The sequence below is a fragment of the Sus scrofa genome, chromosome 13 (genome assembly GCF_054392235.1).
Source record: "Sus scrofa isolate SSC_HxYL_T2T_F1_AM1 chromosome 13, Sscrofa_HxYL_maternal_Yorkshire_Landrace_v2.0, whole genome shotgun sequence".
NCBI classification, from domain to species: Eukaryota; Metazoa; Chordata; class Mammalia; order Artiodactyla; family Suidae; genus Sus; species Sus scrofa.
In genome coordinates this window covers 210610667-210624719 of record NC_139395.1, presented here as the reverse complement: position 1 = coordinate 210624719, position 14053 = coordinate 210610667, and the positions used below count along the sequence as shown (strand labels likewise).

The following is a 14053-nucleotide window of genomic DNA, read 5'->3' as shown; positions in this document are numbered from 1 at the left end:
TGGCTGTGGCATAAGGCTGGCAGCTACAGCTCTGATTAGACCCATAGCCTGGAAACCTCTGCATGCCTTGGCCCTTGGGTTTGGCCCTTACAAAAAGACAAAAAGACAGACGGGGCTCAGATCCCACATTGCTGTGGCTGTGGTGTAGGCTGGCGGCTACAGCTCAGATTCCACCCTTCGCCTGGGAACCTCCACGTGCCGCAGGAGCGGCCCTAGAAATGGCAAAAAGACGACAAAAAAAAAAAAAAAAAAGTAGAAAAGGAAAGAGAAAGATTGAAATGGGAGGGGAAAATTGGGGTACAGAGCAGGTTAAGATAAGACTCTGGGAAGATTTACCCTCTGCCCTAAAGCAGTACTATCCAGGACTTCCCACTGTGGCTCAGCAGGTAACAAATCCAACTGGAATCCATGAGGATGTGGATTTGATCCCGGGCCTCACTCAGTGGGTTAAGGATCCGGCATTGCCATGAGCTGTGGTGTTTGCAGACAAGCCTTGCATCCCGTGTCATTGTGGCTGTGGTGTAGGCCAGCAGCTGTAGCTCCGATTAGACCCCTAGTCTGGGAACCTCCATATGCTACGTGTGCAGCCCTAGAAAATGCAGAAAGACTGAAAAAAAAAAAAAAAAAAGAAACAATGCCATTTGCAGCAGCATGGATGGACCTAGAGATGATTATACTAAGTGAAGTAAGTCAGACAGAGAAAAACAAATGTCATATGATATCACTTATATGGGGAATCTAATAAAAATGATGCAAAAAGGGGGGATAAGAATCTCTTGTTATTACTGTCGCGGCTCAGGTCACTGCTGTGGTATGGGTTTGATCCCTGAGCTGGGAACTTCCAAATGCTGGGGGTGTGGCCCCCCAAAAAGATACAAAAGAACTCATTTATGAAACAGAAACAAACACCCAGATTTTAAAATCAAATTTATGGTTACCATAGGGGAAACGGTGGTGGGGAGATTAGGAGGATGAACAGGAGCCTATTGTGTAGCACAGGGAAATCTACTCAACAGTATGTAATAACCTATGTGGGAAAAAATGATGGATATATGTATACATGTATCTGAGTCACTTTGCTGTACACCTGAAACTAACGAAACATTCTATGTAAATTATACTCCGATAAAATTACAAAAGAAACGACTGGTGAAATTAATTTTAATGTATTATACTAAACCCAATTTTTTTAACCCAGTCAATAACAATATATGTTATGGAATCAAATATTTAACCCAATATATTGACTACTGTATGAAATCAATCAAAATATTAATATGGGAGTTCCCACTGTGGCTTAGCGGGTTAAGAACTCAAAATAGTGTCCATGAAAATGCAGGCTTGACATGAGGTTGCGGGTTCGATCCCTGGCCTCGTTCAGTGGGTTATGGATCCCGTGTTGCTGTGAGCTGTGGTGTAGGCTAATGGCTATAGCTTCGATTTGACCCATAGCCTGGGAGGCTCCATATGCTGTGAGTGCAGCCCTAAAAAGCAAAAAAAAAAGAAAATGTGGGTTTAGGGAGTTCTCCATTGTGGCTCAGCAGAAACGAATTTGACTAGCATCCATGAGGACATGGGTTTGATCCCTGGCCTCATTCAGTGGGTTAAGGATCTGATGTTGCCTTCAGCTGTGCTGTAGTTTACAGATGTGGCTCATATCTGGCGTTGCTGTGGCATAGGCCAGCAACTATAGCTCTAATTAGACCCCTAGCCTGGGAACCTCTATATGCCACAGGTGTGGCCCTAAAAAGACAAAAAAAAAAAAAAAAAAAAAAAAAAATGCAAGTTTGATCCCTGGCCTCACTCAGTGGGTTAAAGATCAAGTGTTCCCTCAAGCTCTGGCATAGTTTGCAGATGTGGCTTAGATCCAATGTTGCTGTAGCTGTGGTGTAGGCCTCAGCTGCAGCTCTAATTCAACCCCTAGCCTGGGAACTTCCATGTACTGCAGGTGCAGTCAAAAAATATATATATTGCTTTTTAGGGCTGCACCCACAGCATATGGAGGTTCCCAAGCTGGGGGTCCAATTGAAGCTACAGCTGCTGGCCTACACCACAGCCGTTACAAAGTAGGATCCGAGCCATGCTACGACCTACACCACAGCGCTCAGCAATGCCATATCCTTAAACCACTGAGCAAGGCCAGGGATCAAACCTGTGTCCTCATGGATACTGATCAGATTGGTTTCTGCTGAGCCATGACAGGAACTCCTATATATGTATATTAATATGATATTTTACATTCTTTATTCATACTGTCTTTGAAATATGTGTGTATTTTATGCTTGCACTACATTTTTTTCATGATTGTACCATAGTGTATTTGCATATTTTAAACTGCTTCAGTTGTTTTGCCATTATGAGCGGCAAACATATGGGCATCTTTGCACATAAATTGATCTGTTAATTTCTATAGAAGTGGAACTCCCAGGTCAAAGAGTAGAACATTTTCAGAATCTTTTATTCTTGATGTTTGTTGCAAGCTGTTTTTCGGAAAGCTTTTCCCTGTTTACGTTCCCATCAGCTATGCATGATTACCAGCAAAAAACAAAATTTTATTGGAGTTCCCTTGTGGTGCAGCAGATTAAGGCTCTGGTATTGTCGCTGTGGTGGCTTGGGTTGCCACTGTGGCTTGGGTTTGATCCCTGGCCTGGGGAACCTCCATATGATATGGGTGTGGCCAAGAAAAAAGATAAAATAAATAAAATTTGGAAAAACCCAAAACATGTTTGACTTGAATTGTAGTGAACAGTTTTTAAAATTTGCATTAATGTAATCTAATTTTTAAAACTTTTATTTATTTATTTTTTCTTTTTAGGGCCGCACACACGGGATATGGATGTTCCCAGGCTGGGGGTTAAATCGGGAGCTGCAGCTGCCAGCCTACACCACAGCTCACAGCTACGCCAGATCCCAGCTGCATCTAAAATCTACATCACAGCTTATGGCAGTGCTGGATCCTCACTGAATGAGGCCAGGGATCGAACCTATGTCCTCATGGATCTTAGTCAGGTTTGTTACTACAGAGCCACAGTGGAATTCCAAGGAACTCCCTAATTTTTTTTTTTTTTTTTTTTTTTTGTCTTTTTGCTATTTCTTTGGGCCGCTCCCGCGGCATATGGAGGTTCCCAGGCTAGGGGTCTATTGGAGCTGTAGCCCGGGGCCTACGCCAGAGCCACAGCAACGCCAGATCCGAGCCGCGTCTGCAACCTACACCACAGCTCACGGCAACGCCGGATCCTTAACCCACTGAGCAAGGCCAGGGACCGAACCCGCAACCTCATGGTTCCTAGTCGGATTCATTAATCACTGCGCCACGACGGGAACTCCACTCCCTAATTTTTAAAACTTTTAATGGTGGTTTTAATTTGCTTTCTTTTGATTACGAGTGAGAATAAGCACTTCAGTGGTTACTAGCCATCTGTATCTCTTCTGAGAATTGGTCATTCTGTTATTGAGGTATTAGAAGATTATCAATATTAGCAAGTTTGTGTACTTTATTAGTAATCTTAGGAGTTCCCATTGTGTCTCAGCAGGTTAAGAACCTGACTAATATCCATGAGGATGCGGGTTTGATCTCTAGCCTTGCTCGGTGGGTTAAGGATCTGGCATTGCCATAAGCTGCAGCATAGGTTGCCGATGCGGCTGGGATCTGGTGTTGCTGTGGTTGTGCTGTAGCCCGGGTGACCCCTAGCCCAGGAACTTCCTTATGTCACAGGAGCAGTTATAAAAGTAAAAAATAAAATAGAATATATGTAATCTGTATGGAAAATAATTTCTCATTTTTAAAAAATTGAAATGCAGTTGATTTACAATGTCATGTTAATTTTTTGGTGTACAGCAAAGAAATTCGGTTACATATATTACATATATAATATTATGTAATATGTAATACTATTATTATATGTAATATTTATGTCTATATAATGATTTTTTCAGATTCTTTTTCATTATACATTATAACAAGATATTAAATATAGTTTCCTGTGCTATACAGTAGGTCCCTGTTCATTATCTGTTTATAAATAGTAGTGTATACCTGTTAATCTCGAGCTCCTAATTTATCCTTCCCCCCCTTTCCCCTTTGGTAATGTTAAGTTGTTTTTTAAGTCTGAGTCTGTTTCTGTTTTGTAAATAAGTTCCTTTGTATCATTTTTTTAGACTCCCCATGTAAGCGATATCCTACGATATTTGTCTTTCTCTGTCTGACTTATTTCACTTAGTACGATAATCTCTAGGTCCATCCACGTTTCTGCAGATGGAATTGTTTCATTCTTCTTTGTGGCTGAGTGACATTCCATTGTTGATCCATTCATCTGTTGATGGACATTTAGGTTGTTCCCATGTCTTGACTACTGTAAATAGTGCTGCTATAAATATTAGGGTGCATGTATCTTTCAGGGTTGTTTTTGGGTGGCCTGGCCTGTGGCATGCAAACGTTCCCAGGCCAGGGATCCAACCCAAGCCACAGAAGTAACCTGAGCCACAGCAGTGACAACACTGAATCTTTAACCATTAGGCCACCAGGGAACTCCATGCCTGTATCTTTCTGAATTAGAGTTTTCATGTTTTCCCAATAAATATGTAGGAGTGGGATTGCTGGATCATATGGCAACTCTAATTTTAGCTTTTTGAGGAATCTCCTTACAGTTCTCCATAGTGGCTGCAGCAATTTACATACCCACCAATAGTGTAAGAGTGTTCTCTTTCTCTATACCCTCTCCAACATTTATATTTGTAGACTTTTTTTTTTTTTTGTCTTTTGTCTTTTGAGGGCCTCACCTGCGGCATATGGAGGTTCCCAGGCTAGGGGTCTAATCAGAGCTGTAGCTGTTGGCCTATGCCAGAGCCACAGCAATGCAGGATCTGAGCTGTATCTGCCACCTACACCACAGCTCACAGCAACACCCGATCCTTAACCCACTGAGCAAGCCCAGGGATCGAACCTGTGTCTTCATGGATGCTAGTCAGATTTGTTAACCGCTGAGCCACGACGGGAACTCCTATATTTGTAGACATGTTGATGATGGCCATTCTGACTGGTGTGAGGTGATACCTCACTGAAGTTTTAATTTGCATTTCTCTAATAATTAAGGTGGTGAGCATCTTCTAATGTGCCTGTTGGCCATCTGGATGTCTTCTTTGGACAAATGTCTATTTAGATCTCCTGTCCATTCTTTGATTGGGTTGTTATTGTTGTTGTGTTTTTTTTTTTATATATTGAGCTGTATGAGCTGTTTGAATAATTTGGAAATTAAACCTTTGTCAGTCACATCATTTGCAAATATTTTCTTCTATTCAGTAGGCTGTCTTTTCTAACAGCCATTTTTATGTGTTTTAAAATTTTGGGGGGAAGTTCCCATCGTGGCACAGCAGAAATGAATCCGACTAGGAAACAAGAAGTTGCAGGTTCAATCCCTGGCCTCACTCAGTGGGTTAAGGATCTGGCATTGCTGTGAGCTGTGTGTAGGTCGCAGACAGGGCTCAGATCTGGTGTTGCTATGGCTCTGGCGTAGGCTGGCAGCATCAGCTCCAATTAGACCCCTAGCCTGGGAACCTCCATATGCTGCATGAGCAGCCCTAAAAAGACAAAAGACCAAAAAAAAAATTTTTTTTTTTTGCCTGTACTCATGGCAAGTGCAAGTTCCCGGGCCAGGTATCGAACCCGTCACAGCAGAGGGAATGCCGGATCCTTAACTGCTAGGCCACCAGGGAACTCCCTTTTCCTTTTTTAAATTAATAATTGTCCCCAAAAAGCTTAGTCTTTTAATTTTTTTGTAGTCAAATCATTTCCTTTTTTTTTTTTTTTGTCTTTTCTTTTTTTAGGGCCGCACCCATGACCTATGGAAGTTCCTAGGCTAGGGGTCGAATCAGAGCTGCAGCTGCCTACCTGTACCACAGCCACAGCAACACCACATCCAAGATGAGTCTGTGACCTACACCAGAGCTCACGGCAACGCCGGATCCTTAACCCATTGAGCGAGGCCAGGGATGGAACTTGCGTCCTGGTGGATGCTAGCCGGGTTCGCTGAGCCACGACAGGAACTCCCAAATCATTTTCTTTCTTTTTTTTTTTTTTTGTCTTTTTTTTTTTGTTGTTGTTGTTGTTGCTATTTCTTGGGCCGCTCCCTCGGCATATGGAGGTTCCCAGGCTAGGGGTTGAATCGGAGCTGTAGCCACTGGTCTACGCCAGAGCCACAGCAACGCAGGATCCAAGCCGCGTCTGCAACCTACACCACAGCTCACGGCAACGCCGGATCGTTAACCCACTGAGCAAGGGCAGGGACCGAACCCGCAACCTCATGGTTCCTAGTCGGATTCGTTAACCACTGCGCCACGACGGGAACTCCCCAAATCATTTTCTATATGACTTCTTCTGCTGTTCATATTCCTAGACACTTGGGAACCACCCAAAGTTCACCTAGGTTTTTTATGTGTGCTTTTGCCTTTAATTTTTTCATCTTTCGGGAATTAATTTTGATATATGAGGTGAGTTATCAGCATTTATTCCCCTACCCACCCATTATAACCATTTTCCTTACAACACATCTTCATTCAGACACAAGCCTATTTCAAGTGCTTATGACCACATGTGGCCAGCTGGGACCGGATTGGCTGGCGCTGGCTTGAAGTTTTAGACATTGGTTATCCTGTCCCTGAGTATCTGCCATGACTTGCAAGCACCGTGTAGAGAGGATATTTTTAGCAGCTGTTGACAAATCGAGGCCCTAGGCAGCCACCATCCTGCTCGCTGCTGCCTCGGCAGCTTCCGTTCCTTGCCATGATGTCACCCGATTTCTTCTAAGGTGTTGGAGAACTGGAGTTCCCGTCGTGGCGCAGTGGTTAACGAATCCGACTAGGAACCATGAGGTTGCGGGTTCGGTCCCTGCCCTTGCTCAGTGGGTTAACGATCCGGTGTCACAGTGAGCTGTGTTGTAGTTCGCAGACGGGGCTCGGCTCCCGCGTTGCTGTGGCTCTGGCGTAGGCCAGTGGCTACAGCTCCGATTCAACCCCTAGCCTGGGAACCTCCATATGCCATGGGAGAGGCCCAAGAAATAGCAAAAAAAAAAAAGACAAAAAAAAAATAATAATAATAAGGTGTTGGAGAACTGCTTTTGTTTTGTTTTGTTTTGCTTGCATATGGAAGTTCCCAGGCTAGGGTCAAATCGAAGTTACAGCTGCTGGCCTACACCACAGCCACACCAATGCTAGATCTGAGCCTGTCTTCGACCAACACCGCCGCTCACAGCAATGCCAGATCCTTAACCCACAGAGCAGGGGTCAGGGATTGAACCCATGCCCTCGAGGATAGTATTTGGGTTCATTAACCCTGAGCCACAGCGGGAACTCCCTGGAGCACTTCTTTGAGCTTCCCACTTGGGGCCTGATATTTAAGGGTCTGTTTCGGTTCCATCTTCGGTTTGAATGCGTGTAACCCATGGCAACCGTGAGGCTGCCGGAGCTGACTGCTGGGTTGTTTCCACGAGGCTGAGTTGAGGAGTGGGAAAAAGCAGTTGGCTACAGTCGCAGAAAATGTCAGCAGGGCCACCGGAAGACAGTGCTTTGCAAACTTTATGGCTTTTTGTCCACACATCCTTAAGGGACCGCGACTCCTCCTCAGTTTCATTAGTGGGATGAAGTCCCAAGAGCAGAGTTAACGAGGCCAGAATGTGGGGATTGAGCTCTGCCTGGGTCACCTGGCTGCATATGGATAAATCATGTTTTTTACTGTCAAAACCTATATCACCCACCTGGGTCCAGCTCTCAAAACTGTGCTCTTACAGTTCTGCCTGAAAGACAGCTTGAACACTCTCTTTGGGCCCAGGGCCACTGCCCAACTCTAGGAGGTTTCATTTTCTTTGATTTCTTTTTTTTTTTCTTTTTTTTTTTTTGCTGCACTGCGGAAGTTCCTGGGCCAGGGATCAAACCCGAATCACCGCTGTAATCAGGGCCAGAACTGTGGCAACGCCTGATCCTTAACCAACAGAGGCACCAGGAAACTCCTCGTTTCCATTGCATTTTTTAGAGATTGGTGCCTCCCTAGACTATGTACCTACTTGGAATAATATGCGGAAGGCACCCCCACTCCATTTGTACAAGCTTCATCCCTGTTTGAGAAGAAGGCAGTTTAAGAAGAGAGTCAAGAGGAGTTCCCGTCGTGGCGCAGCAGAAACGAATCCAACTAGGAACCATGAGATTGCGGGTTCCATCCCTAGCCTCGATCAGTGGGTTAAGGATCTGGCGTTGCCGTGAGCTGTGGTGTAGGTTGCAGAGGTGGCTCGGATCTGGCGTTGCTGTGGCTATGGTGTAGACCCCTAGCCTGGGAACTTCTCTCTGAAGCCATCGCCTCACCATTAAGAGTGATTCGATGGGTTAATTTGAATTTTGTGGGGTTCTTCCAGCTCTAGTACTCTCCGGTGTTCCGTGTATGTATTTTGGAGAGTAAATGATCATCCTTGGGAAGACAGCTGGAAAGAGAATGGATTGGTAGATGGCATTGTTGCCAAAACTCAGCCTCTGTCCACCAGTGCTAAATAGAAACATGGAGACAGAGTTTTGGACAAAGGAGGAAAAAATAGCATGATTGCTTTGTCCAAGGAGACCACAGCAGACTAATGCCCTAAAGACTATGCCCTCCTTTGGGAGAGAGTAGGAAGGGGTTTAAAACTTTGGGAGTAGAGGAGTTCCCATTGTGGCTCAGCACTTAACGAACCCTACTAGTATCCACGAGGTTCCGGGTTTGATCCCTGGCCTCGCTCAGTGGGTTAAGGATCCAACATTGCTGTGAGGTGTGGTGTAGGCCGGTGGCTCCAGCTCTGGTTGGACCCCTAGTCTGGGAACCTCCATATGCCGCATGTGTGGCCCTATAAAGACAAAAAAAAAAAAAAAATTGGGGAATAGAAAATAGGGCCTTTAATACAAAGGTAAAGCAGAGTTGATATAGAAAAATTGGAATTCACAGGATGCAAGGGTAGATGCAAGCTTTCATTCTTCTTCAAAGTTGGTGTTTAATGGCCCCAGGACTGGTTCTGGTGGTCCTCCTCTCTTATTTTCATTTGTTGGGGTTTTTAGTTCTTCGGGAAAAACTCAAAGGAGTTCCCATTGTGGCACAGTGGAAACAAATCCAACTAGTAACCATGAAGATGCAGGTTCGATCCCTGGCCTCGCTCAGTGGGTTAAGGATTTGATGTTGCCATGAGCTGTGATGTAGGTAGCAAACGTGGCTTGGATCCTGCAGTGCTGTGGCTGGCAGCTGTAGCTCCAATTCGACCCCTAGCCTGGGAACCTCTATATGCCAAGGATGTGGCCCTAAAAAGCAAAAAAAAAAAAACAGGGACAGAAAGGCCCTGCCCGCTTCCAGCATCAGCTTCATCTACCTCTTTACAAACAGCAGCCCAGCACCTACAGGGTTAAACCCAAACCCAAATCTCTTTGAAGGAGTCTGTGATCCTTCCCCAGCTCCACACTCAGGCCCCATTTCTCCATCCCCTCCTCGGATGCTATCATCATAACACCTTCTCAAGGCCTCCGTACCACTCACTCTGCGTCTCTGTGTCTTTCCTCCAGCCCTTTCCTGTTTGTGGAATGTCCTCTCTGGCTTCCCATGTGGGAAACCCTCCTACAGATCCAACTTCCGTGCTGCCTCCTCCAGGGAGGCCTCTCTGACTCCCTGTGGCTGAATTGGGACTTCGAAGACACATCGCTTGAACACGATTTACTCCTTTGCTGAGTGTCCACAGACCCTCATTCCTCATGTCCGCTCACTTCCTGGTGAAACCCCTGCTGTCATGATGCTCCTGTGAATTCCAGTTTTTCTGTATCAACTCTGCTTTACCTCTGTATTAAACAGGGGGAAAAGGTAAGAATGAATAAATACTTGATTACAGATTCAAAACAGATTATACTCAGAGATGGATGTCTGAACACCCAGTCTCAAATGTTCTTTCAGTTTTGAGGGTAGAGCCCAGAAGATATGCTTCAAGCTGCCACGAAGTGGATTAAGGATCTGAGGCTTTGCTACATGCTGCAGCCTAGGTACAGATATGGCTCGGCTCCCAAGTTTCTATGGCTGTGGTGTAGACGGGCAGCTGCAGCTCAGATTCAACCCCTAGCCCAGAAACTTGCATATGCCGCAGGTGTGGCCTTAACCCTAAAAATGAAATTCAAATAAAATAAAATAAAAATAAAGTAAAATGTCAAAAAGACATGCCTTGGGTTTTTTTCCCTCTTCCTGTTGGGCACACAGGAATCAGGAAACTCATATCTCTAAATTTTGAAACATTTTCTCTTTTTGTTTTGTTTTGTTTTTGCTTTTCAGGGCCGCACTCGCGGCATGTGGAGGTTCCCAGGCTAGGGGTCAAATCGGAGCTGTAGCACCGGCCTACACCACAGCCACAGCAACAGCAACACCAGATCCGAGCCGTGTCTGCAACCTACACCACAGCTCATGGCAATGCCAGATCCTTAACCCACCTGATCAAGGCCAGGGATCGAACCTGCGTCCTCATGGATTCAAGTCAGATTCATTTCCACTCAGCCCTAACAGGAACTCCTGAAGCGTTTTCTTGAATAATTTCCATGATAACTTCCTCTGTTTTCTTACTTCTTTCTGCCATTTAAATGTGATTTGGATATGCCGACTGAAAATAAACGCACACCCTAAAAGTCGAGTCATCTTTTATTTGGTGGACAAAACTGAGGATTTAAACCCAGGACTCAGCATCTCAGATAATGCTGAGAGACTGCTCCAAAGAGGCAAAGACCAGGTAGTTGGAACATCAAAAGGTTACTGTTAATTGAGGGGTTCTCAGGTGGCCTGGTGGTTAGGGATCTGGCATTGTTACAGCGGTGGCACAGGTTTGATCCCTGGCCCGGGAAGTTATGTATGTCACAGGTGGTGGGGGAGGGGGGATGACTGTTTATTAAAGAAAACCAGATCTCTCAAGTTAAGGAGTTTAGCCCTTTTCTAGGTTTGGGAAAATACCAGAGTCGGGGGCTCATTGAAATCATTCCTTTGATCTGCCCCGCAGCTACCTGGGGCCAGTATCCTGTTTTCCCATCCTGAGTATCCTCAGGGTGCACCCTGGGGCCGAGGGTGGTGTCTGATGGTTTGATAGCAGGCATTCTGTTTCCATCCTGAGTCCCCTCAGGGGCTCACCTTACAGGGCGGCTGTAATGGGATGGCTTGATGCCTGCAACACTCTTTTTGGTTACTGATACGGCCTGGGATACCCTTGGCCCAGGGGGCTGACTCCAGGTGGCCTCTGCCTTCACCCCCACCCCAGCTGCCTCCAGTTGGAAAACAGTCCACGGCATGTAGAAGTTCCCAGTCCAGGGATCGAACCCACGGCACAGCAGTGACAACACTGAGCCACCAGGGGACTCCCTCCTCGCCCCCTCAGCATCTCCAGGGCTTCTCTACTGCCGTTTTGCCTTAGCTTCTACTTTCCCCAGGGCAGGGTTGGTGGCCCCCGCGGTGTAGAAAGGGGCCGAGATCGGAAGGTCTCGCTCCCTGATCCTTATGCTCTTTCAATAATCTTCCTTTTCGCCTCCTGCTGTCCTGTCACACCTCTCTCCCTCTCCCCCCTTCTCTACTTCCAGAGCCTGGCTTCCTGAAACGTTCCCAGGTTCAGGGGAATAAAGCACTGTTTTCTGCCTCCACCCCCCCCCCCCCCCCCCCCGCGCCCTGCAGGTGTTTCCTCGGCTCTCGGAGTTTCTTCATCCACTTACCATTTTCAAATATTTCCTTATATACCTTGTCTGCTGTTGCCTTCCTTCTCATCTGTGATTGTACCGTGTCTAGTATGAAAGTACTAGATTTGATTTTCTGACTTAGGAACCAAAACCTGGAGTTCCCATTGTGGCTCAGCAGGTTAAGAACCTGACTAGTATCCATGAGGAGGCGGATTCAGTCTCTGGCCCCGCTCAGTGCGTTAAGGATCCAGCCTTGCTGTGACCTATGGTGTAGGTCTCAGACACAGCTCGGATTCCGTGTTGCTGTGGCTGTGGTGCAGGCTGGCAGCTGTAACTGCAATTAGAACCCTGGCCTGGGAACTTCCATATGCCACGGGTTCGGCCCTAAAAAGCAAAAAAAAGAAAAGAAAGGAAGAAAGAAAGCAAAAAACAGCAGCAGCAATACCTGGAGTTCCTGATGTGGCGAAGTGGGTTAAGGATCCTGTGTTGCCACAGCTGTGGCTGAGGTCATACCAGCTCAGATTTGATCCCTGGCCTGGGAACTTCCATGTGCTGTGGGTGCGGCAAAAAAAAAAAAAAAAAAAGGAAAAAAGAAAGATAAAGAAGCAAAACATCCCTAGCTAATTAGATGATTGTCCAAAGTCTAATAAATCAAACTTCCAAGAGTGAATCCTCTTAAAGAGATCAGTTGGTTATCAATCTAATGAATCCACCTCACTCCTATTTTAAGTGGGTTTTTGAGAAAAAGGAAGATAAATATATATGTTTAATCAGAAGCCCTTCTAACATTACCACCTCTTCACATCTTTTTTTTTCTTTTTCTGCTTTTTAGGGCCACACCCGAGGCATATGGAGGTTCCCAGGCTAGGGGTCTAATCAGAGCTACAGCTGCTGGCCTACACCACAGCCACACAATGCCAGATCCTTAACCCATTGAGTGAGGCCAGGGATCGAACCGGCGTTCTCATGGATACTAGTCGGGTTCATTAACCACTGAGCCATGATGGGAACTCCTCCTCCTTTTTCTATGTGTGTGGTTTTTTTTTTTTTTTTTTTTTTTTTTTTTTTTTTGGCTGTACCCACTGCATGCAAAACTTCCCAGGCCAGGGATCAAACCCTCGCCACATCATTTATATTGTTGTGTTAATTTCTGCAGTACAGTGAAGTGATTCAGTTATACATACATATATATTCTTTTCCATTATGGTTTATCACAGGAAATTGAATATCCCCTGTGCTATATAGTAGGACCTTGTGGTTTATCCATTCTCTACAAAATAGTTTGCATCTGCTAACCTCAAACCCTAATCCAGCCCTCCCCCAACCCCTTTCCCCCTTGGCAACCACAGCTCTGTTCTCTATGTGAGTCTGTTTCTGTTTTGCAGATAAGTTCATTTATGTCCTATTTTAGATTCCCCATATAAGAGATATATTTGTCTTTGACTTCATTTAGTATGATAATCTCTAGGTCTGTCTATGCTGCTGCAAATGGCATTATGTCATTCTTTTTTATGGCTGAGTAATATTCCATGATATATATATGTACCACATCTTCTTTATCCATTCATCAGATATCTTTGAGACATGCTTCTAGGACACAGAGAAGAAAGCATTTGGATTTTCAAATTAATGTTCCGTTTTAAAGTTGCACTTTAAAAAAGTAGCTTTCTATAACCCTTTCAGATTATCTCACAAATATTATTTTCCATTATAAAGCTAGTAAGTTTTATTTTATTTTTTTTTTAGGGCCACTCCTGCGGCATATGGAAGTTCCCAGGCTAGGGGTCAAATCACAGCTGCAGCTGCAGGCCTACATCACAGCCACAGCAACATCAGATCAGAGCTGCATCTGTGACCTACACCATAGCTCACGGCAACACGGGATCCTGAACCCACTGAGCAAGGCCAGGGATTGAACCCAAATCCTCATAGATATTAGTTGGGTTTTAACCCACTGAACCACAACGGGAATTCCCATAAATCTAGTAATTTTAACAACCCCTTTCAAAGGGGCATAGGTTTTGATTAATTCCAATTAAGCAAACTTAAGTACCTTAAACCATCAGACTTGTTTATGAATTTAGTTAAATTCCTGTAAGCAGTTTAAGCTGAATTTATAAAGTTGGTAGATTTGATTTTCTGAACTAAAAAGCAGAACCTCCGCCAGTACTTCAGTCACTCTCAAAAGTCTAATAAATCAAACCTCTAATAGTGAATTCTCTTAGAAACTAATATTGTTTGCCAGCTTAACCCAGTTCTCTAGTAACTTTCTGCTCAAAACCACAAATGTAAAATCAATTACCAAATAACACATCCTCAATTAGAATTGCAGGCTATTCTTTTATACTTTAATGTGCAAATA

The 14053-nt window shown here is 44.8% G+C and overlaps 1 long non-coding RNA gene across 1 annotated transcript in view; it reads left to right on the top strand.

Annotated features, from left to right (window-relative positions):
• Window positions 1–9856, top strand: part of LOC146397868 (uncharacterized) — a 57763-nt gene extending 47907 nt beyond the window's left edge. Inside the window, exon 3 of the long non-coding RNA XR_014825126.1 lies at window positions 9565–9856. This is a non-coding gene — a long non-coding RNA (uncharacterized LOC146397868). The remainder of the gene's footprint in view (window positions 1–9564) is intronic.
• The last annotated feature ends 4197 nt before the right edge of the window (window positions 9857–14053 follow it).